The sequence below is a fragment of the Octodon degus genome, unplaced genomic scaffold (genome assembly GCF_000260255.1).
Source record: "Octodon degus isolate 3935 unplaced genomic scaffold, OctDeg1.0 scaffold00326, whole genome shotgun sequence".
Classification (NCBI taxonomy): domain Eukaryota; kingdom Metazoa; phylum Chordata; class Mammalia; order Rodentia; family Octodontidae; genus Octodon; species Octodon degus.
Genome location: NW_004524902.1, coordinates 942,007 through 950,766, shown reverse-complemented (window position 1 = coordinate 950,766; position 8,760 = coordinate 942,007). Strand labels below are relative to the sequence as shown.

General features: G+C 33.5%; 1 protein-coding gene across 1 annotated transcript in view; it reads left to right on the top strand.

Moving 5' to 3' along the window:
• The window catches only part of Znf804b (zinc finger protein 804B), a 660,912-nt gene that overhangs the window by 520,874 nt on the left and 131,278 nt on the right, over nucleotides 1–8,760 (top strand). The gene's annotated exons all lie outside the window — the stretch shown is intronic.

Genomic DNA, 8,760 nt, shown 5'->3' with positions numbered 1-8,760 from the left:
TATATATATGGTGAAACTGAGAACCAGTAAAAATAATGTCATATTCTAAATCATCAACAAGTAGTGGTAAAGCTAGAAGCTTTGACTAGTGCTAGGATAGAGTGTGTGATAGACATTTCTGTTCTATCAGGAATCCCAAGAAATAGAAAATTTCTATTTTGGGCTTTTGGTAAAATAATTCTTAATAAAAAGTTACATTTTGCTAAGAAAGTTTATACTTAATAAATGAATCATTTAAAACAAAAATTCAAGCAAGTAAAATTAAATATACTGAAGGGAAACATTTCGCTTAATTTTTTAAGAAATTCAATTTACATGGCTTGGTACCTCAGTTCATGAACTTAATTTCTTCTATTGTTCTGAGGAATATAACTACAGTCATGTTCATCACTAGAGGCCGAATTCGCAAAAGGAAGCAAAGTCTTGTCAAACACCTTTGTTGTGAATTGTTTGTGAAAAGAAGCTTCTTGTGAACTGAGATATTGCTGTATGTATGTGTCAGCATTGTGAATATTCTATGCAAGGCTTCTAATTCAACTTATTTGCCTGGTAATGAGGAAGCCATTGTTCCTATCCTGTTGGATGTTATCCTTGCTCTTTGAGGTATAGACACATTGACATTGTAGCATTAGGAGTGCTAAATCTTACTGAGTAAGAAAGAAATTCTATTTAGGTATATTATTGCTCAGAATTTTGAGCAGGTACAAACTTCTGCTGCCAAATGGACCTGAAGCAATGGAATCTGTAGGTAAATTTTGTGTAGTCTGTCTCTAAAATATGTATTCATAGTGAACAAAAGTACTTCATCTAACATCGTTTATATGTATCAAAAGTGTACTGAATTCACGAGCTTAGAAAAAATAGGGCTTCTGAAGACACAGCTTCTATACTTAAAAAGAAGCATGTATGTATATTTTGCTACATTTCTCTGACAAGGGAAAGAGCACAAGGTAAATCATTTTAGGACTGTAAGTGCCAAATCTTGATGTGGGAAATAATTACCTTGTAAGATTTTAGTAATATAAATTCCTAGAAACTAAATAAATATTCTCATTCAGTAATTCTGAGCAATGGCCCAATAACTTATATTTCACAATGACAAAAAAGAAAGTTTTAGCAATAAAAATGAACTATTTGTTTGTCACCCAACTTCAATAATAACCTCATTTCATTAATACCACTAATTTACAATCCTACCTTTACTGATGCTAATCTACTTTGAATCAAATTTTACACACCATGCTACATCTCAAAGCATTTCACTATGTATAATGATGCCTAACACCATAACTATTATCACACTTAAAACTTAATACTAACTTCTAAATATCAGTGAGTGAGCTTGGTTGTCTAATTGCCTCATAAATGATGTGTAAATTTGTGTTCCTGGAAATCAGTATCCTAAAATCTGCGACAGGAATGCTGACAGGCCTTTAAATTTCTTTAAATGTATTTTCACCTGTAGGATTCCCTCCTTATAATTTTACTCCTTGAGGGCTTGGGAGATAGCTCAGTAGAATAAGTACTTGCCTGGCAAGTGCAAGTGGCTGAGTTCAATTCCTGGTTCCACCAAAAAAAAAAAAAAAAAAAAGTGGGGGTGTGAACTTGAGAGATGGCTCAGTGGAATAAACACTTCCCTGGCAAGTGTAAGGGCCTGAGTTCAATTCCTGGTCCCCCCCAAAAAAAAAATTACCCTTTGAAATTTCATTTGTACATTCAAGATTTTGCAGACCTTCCATATTCTTTACATTCTTTACACGGTTCCACATACTTTACATGATTTTCAATGTTTCCTTCAAGCTGGTGGCTATAGATAGAGATATGCTGAAATTCAGATTTCCGTGTTTTTTTTTAAGCAGAAATATCTTATAAAGGGGGCAGTGTCCTATCATAATAAAGTAGATGATATTTGGTTGTGTGGCATCATATAGCCTTAAGCTTAATCTGTGTGTTGACGTAAAATCAGGTGGATCTAGTCATCATTAAATACTCACCAGTATATTTTATGAGTGGTTGTCTAACCATGATCATTTGATGAAGTAAACTACCTCATTTAGAGTTGAAAAGGATATTCCTAATTCTATAATGCCTTTATTCATTATATAGAAAGTATTTATAAAGATGAAATTTTCATTAATGTTATACCCTAAGGGATTTTGTGCAGTTGAACTTCAGGGTACACATTAGGAAAAAAATACTCTATGGATTTAGAAAAATAAAGTATTCAAGAAGGTCACATGGAATAGTGTTATTTTATCTTGATCTATGTTTTTCTTGTTATGTGCACATACACAAAAATATATGTTGAAATTGAGTGCTAAAGATGGGATGTCATTCTTCATAGAAGAAACAGAGTTCAGGTGAGGAAATAGGAGGGCAGTATAAACCTTATGAGAACTGTAGAACATTATGAATTACCAGGGACAAGTCATTCAAACTAGGTCTGCAGGGCACAGTATTCTTTGTTACTTGGAATTCTGCTTAATTGACCTCAATTTTTAGCACTTTGCTCAATCATATATCCCCTGGCTTCCAGTTAAGATGATAATGCAACTTCTTTCAATCCCATTCCATCTGTACATCTACTTCTGTTTATCTGTAGATGACACTGTGCCTCTCCTCGGCATGGTCCTTCTACAAACAGTGGCCACGATTCTCCATGTTCTACTGTGTTTAGATCTGAGCTCCAACTGATTCTTTCTTAAAATGCTCTTTTTGATTTTTCCTGCCTCTCCTTGCACCAGTTCTAAAGAGGTTTACCTTTGTTATCTGGTCTCCATATTTCTATACTGTGTTAGTTGTGAAAATGGATGAGTTTGTTCCCAACTTTCACAAAGTTACATAATTTCAGAAAAATTAAGTAACCATACATAACTAACTTCAGAAGGAAGGTAAAGAAATGATCTGAATTTGAAAAGTGAAGTTAGTCATGTGGTGAAGCTCCTACACCACACCAAGACCTGGGGCAGTAACAAAGTATGTTTTACAGAGGTGCAAAGGACTCACAGTGAACACTAAAGCTTCCATCTGTCATGGAGATACCTTTAGAAGCCTTCAAAACCATACCCTATACTCTTTTTCTTCTTCTTTTGCCAGGTAGTTTTGTACTCATTTCTTCACCGGCTTCTCATCTTTGCCATTTTCATTTCATTTTACATTTGAAGCACTGCTGGAGTGTCCATCTGGACTCCCTATCTTCAGTATTTGCACCATTACAGCCTTAATGTGTCTAGATTAGTCTTCCCCAAGTGCCACTTCCCTCCTAAAACTCATCAATGATAGATGACTGATTTATTTTTAAAAGTCTGAACTGTTTAGCCTGTCACTCAAGACTTCAACAATCTGGTTCTTGCCTCTAATTCCAGATTTTTCCCCTGGAACTCCAGAATTTTCCTACAGTTTTTAACAAGTGCCTTATGTTTTCCCACCTGTTTCTTTTAGTTCATATTTTTTTTTCCTTTGCTTAGTTGGCACTTTTATTTTGGAGCTGTATTTTGACATATATGTCTGCATATTTAATACATAGATTGACAACTTCTATGTGGATATTAGAGGAGCTGAGATTTCAGGGAAAACTGTTTATACACACCCTTTTTTAAAATCCCTTCTGTTCAACATCTATTAATACTGCAGATTTTTGTAGATGTTTCCCACTTTGGAAAGCACAGGAATAATTAAATTTGCCTCAGACCTTGTGAAACTGCCTTTTTGGGTAATGTTGAAGTATTTCTATTTAAATTCACTTTGGCCCAAAATATTTTGAAAATTGTCTCAATTTTAGATAAAGCTAAATTTAAAAATTCCCTTTCCAATGAAACTGAATTCTTATAGTATAGCAAATGAAAATTAATTAATTTATAAAAATTAAATATGCCAAGAAAAATTTCCCCCAATACAATTCTAAATATATCCATTTGATTCTCACTTATTAAGAAACATTCTTGGTAGAAATGATGGTTATTATGATGATAGCATGAATTTAGCAAATTATTATTTTGGTATAAGTAATATGAACAGTTGTTATAATTTTATTTTTCATGTGAGATCAGATAATATATTTGTATTCTCCTGATGAACTTCCAACAATATGATCTTTCTGGTATACATAGAAAAATATCTAAATGAATTCATTTCATTATTTATCAGTAGAACATATTACTAGAAAAAGAATTTAAATTTTCTTCCTTGTTTTTCTTTTATTTAGGATTATTCAGGAACTTTCATTTTAATAAATGATTTTTAAAATGTTCATACTTTCCATGCCAACTAACAGCAGACTGTTTATTCTCATTTATTTTATTGTGAAGATGATATATAAGTATAATTATATTGAAATTTTAAAAATAAGAAATAAAGAATAAAGTAATAAATGAGTGTAATTCTTACATTTAAATGAGCTTCATTATACATTTTATATATTTCTCTGTTATAAATATTTTTATTTTTAATGTATTATTTGTAGAAAGACATAAATAACAATTGAAGTCTTATATATTTCCTCAATGAAGAAAAATAGCAAGTTTTTCAGCTTTGAGAACTTCACAATTTTGGAAACAACTCAATTATTTGCCTCGAATATCTTATAATTCTATATAAACATTGAGCATTATTGCTAAAGTAATTTGAATGTGTCTACAAATGATGATCACTTAGATAAAAAAAAAATTAGCTCCATAAGCATTAATATAGCTAACATGTCAATAGAAATTCCTGTGAGACTTCTTTGGACTGGTAATCTCTCCTGAAGACTATGTGGTACTAGTACTTCATACTGACATGAATAGAACACATCCTCACCTGATGCAGAAATCTCTGCTGCCCCAGAGATATTCTAACCCACTTTGATTAAAAAAAGAACCAAATGAGCTGAATCTCTCTTCTCCATTCACCCCCATAAAATACCTTCAATACTGAAAAACAAGCCCACTTTCAGATTCTCCACATGGGGTGCTTAATCCTTCTAATCTCCTATTTCACAATAGGATTGATTTTCACTCAGGAGGAGCTATTCTCTTGTCAAGGTTTAGATTTGAGCTCCAACTGATTCTTTCTTAAAATGCTCTTTTTGATTTTTCTTGCCTCTCCTTGCACCAGTTCTAAAGAGGTTTACCTTTGTTATCTGGTCTCCATAAGCAAAGAATTCACAAACTAACAAAACTGTTCAAGCTCATTATCTCTTGCTCTTTGCTTACAATTGGACTTAAATTTTCCCTCCAAATATACCAAGATCAGTCCAACGATCCATTTCACTGTGTCCTGTTTTAGTTATGAGCTCTTGTTATGTGGCCAGGAAGTTTTAAAGTCCAGGTGATTATGGGCTCAATGAAGCTAAAGAGATAAGAAAAACCTGGCATGTCTGGAATGAAGTTTCAAAAAACCATAGAATAATCCTTATCTCCTACTAAGCATTCTACAGACCCCTATTTTCAGGACTCAGCAGGCACAGTTGAGACTGCTATCACCAAAGAATTAGAAGACACTGCACTGACCTTGGTGAAGAGTCCTTTTGTTCATAATGTCAAAAAAAAAAGTAAATTAGAAATGTACATTCTAGTTCTGTCTGTGCCAAGTACTGCTTGCGCTGATGGTACTTTGAGAAGGTATTACATCTGTCCAGAATGTTATTTTATTAGACTGTTAACTTTTTTTGCTTTTTCTCTTCATTCCTGTCTTAGCTCTAATGTCACTTTGTCAGCAGTATCTTCCCTTCTTGTCCTAACTCAAGTAGCGGGTTGCTAATGATTTAAAAACTGATACACTGTTGGCACAAACTGGTAGCTGGAGTCTCTCCAGAATGAACTGGTCAATGTTCAGGGATTTTTGCAAGTTCATTGTTTAACCATCTGTGCGTTGAAATTAGCCATGGTGGGCAATATTCAGAATGAGAAATTAGGGCTTTTTGTGTTTCATTTGTTTTCCCATAAAAATGATATACTACACAAAACTCCATCACTCCATACAATGAAAAAGATACTTAATTTTAAGGTTTTGTTCTTTCACCACTTCCCTACCATCAGTCTCACATTTTATTTTAGTTTACTTTAGTTTATTTCATCTTTTTAAGACAAGGTCTCACTATGCAGTTCAGTCTAGCAATCAACCCACGTTGTAGCCCAGACTAGCCTCAAACCTGCAGCCAGCCTGAGAGAACATGTGATATATATGTTCTATGCCACTACCAATCAGCTAAAAATAAAACTGATAAAACTGTGGGAATTTGAAAGCTAATCATCAAATATGAAAACAGAAGTACTATCCCCATGACAAGACACAGGGAATTAATCATTCTGAGAGTGTAAAGTATTTCCATGTTTTTATAAAAGATCTTAAAACATGATTTTTTTACCTGAACTATTCTATTCTGGGTAAAACAATCAGATGAATCCAAAGATATGTGCATAAACATTTAAAATAGAAAAAAATACTGGAAATAACAGAAACAGGATGAAAGAGATGGCTAAATTATGGCACATATAAAGAAGTGTGAGGATTAAATTATATTCAGATTTGTATTTTATGTGAAATTTAATATGGAAAAGTGGTGCTGGGAACCAGGCATGGTGGTGTACACCTGTAATTGAACTGTTCAGGAGCCTCAGGGAAGAAGATCAGGAATTCACAGTCATCCTGGGCTAAAAAGTGAATTTATTTTCTAGTTTTAGCTATATAGAGAAATCCTGTCTCTAGTCAAAAAAAGTCCTGCTCAGTTACTTGCAACATTAATATAAGGACACAGAAAAGGGTAAGACAACAAGTAACAGTTTTTAATGGTGATTTATGTAGATCATCTCTGAAAAGTTTCTATTTACTATCCAACCATAACCTTTTAGGCTACAATATAAACATAAAATGTGGTTAGGCTACATTTAACATTTGGTCGACATATGTTTTCACTTGATACTGTATTTATTTAAAATTAATTTTATTGAGAAACCAAATAGCAATGAGACAGTTTCAAAACAGGTTAGTAGGACAGTTGCAATAATTGATGCATAGCATATTGTTATCTCCCTGGACTTATTTATACGACAAGATGCAGACATGATACCCTGTCCACAAATGCTATTAGTACAAATTTTTCTATTCATTGAATTAAGAGAAAGTAGCTGTATATCTATTTTAATTCTTTTGAATATACAGATACAAAATGGCCCTTCGTTTGTATCCCCCCCTTTTTTAAATTTTGTCAGAGATGGATATTCCATTGTAATTTAAATATTGTATGTGTGTGAATTCAGTGGAATATTAGCCTGAAACCCTGTACCACAGTTTATAGATCCTTTGTCAGTGTCAGCCATGTGAATGAGTCATGACCATTGCTTGACCAATTCACTCTTCATGAAAGCCTGAGAGCTTTCTCCATTTCACTCTCCTTAGGCACAGTCTACATCATTGGTCACGTTCCTCTGTGGCCAAATAATTTCCTTGATCAGAAAATTTGGGACACCACTTAGTTACATGATGTTACAGTAGAGGTTCGCTAATAACCTGAGTCCTCACTGACCTTGAATGTCTAGGGCTGAAATGTTGGCTGTCCTTGCAGTACTTCTTTTTACTAATTTTTGGTCTGCAAATTTAAGTTGTTAACTCTCCGAAAGAGAAGCTTGATGATATTATTACACTATAACAGGCAGTTGAGCTTAACCTCACTGTCTGAATACCAAATATCTTAGACATAACATGGAACAGGCATTTTCCATCAAGTAGTAATATGTTAAACTTTAAAACTCTACAGAATTTAATACTGTGCCTTGACAATTCATAGATATCTACACTTTATTGCATTGTTAGATGAATAATTTTAATTGTATTAGTATGGCAAGTATTTCTTGAACTGACATCTTGTTATTATTATTATTATTATTATTATTATTTTATAATTTTCTTTTGTTTGTTTTGTATAATTACCTAACTCTTCTATGTCTACAGCATGTATTATTGCTTATTATTTATTTACCCTTGAGTTATCTACTACATATAAGGAAGGAGTCTCAGTCTGAACACAGTAGATAGTGAGATACTGGGTCAGTTCTGCTCCCTGTCCCCTTTGAGATTATCTCTGGTGTAGTCCTACAGCTTCCTCCTCCAATCAGGCCAGCTGCACAATTTGAGTTCTTGCACTGTTTTTAATTATCATTTTGGAAAGCCTCACTTGTTTCTGTGGTTGTATTCCTTGCTTCTGTCCTTAATACATGCCCTTTTTCCTTGGTCTCCCCTCTGCTGCATATCCTCCTTTGGTTGCTCCTCTCTTAGAGGATCTGGGTGAAAAGCACCTGTGAGAAATCACCGGGGACCTTTTCTACCAGAAACAGCCAATACGCTTGTAGTGTTTTCCCACCTGATTATTTTTCAACAGGGTTGCAGCTTTAAATGTTACTATTGAAGGGCTATATGCCATCTTGGTCTATATCCTTTCTTTCTAAAGAATCATAGGTTTTCATTATTTCTTCCTATAGTATGTGTTATTAATATCTGCTTTCTATCAGACACTGTTTCAAATGCTAGGGATACAAGAAGCAAGAAATCAGACCACCATCTCCATCCCCATGAGCAAACACAGTGCAAGAAAGTGAGAAAAAACAGAAAATTAATAGGAAACAAAACATGTGTCTGTTAGTTTTACATACATGGCAACACAAAATTTGTAAAGCAGAACTGTTAAGATACTGGCATTGTGTAGTCACTTTTTAAAATAAAAATCATTATTAATGAGCATTCCATGAGATTTGCATATTATTGACATAATTTTAAAATAACATA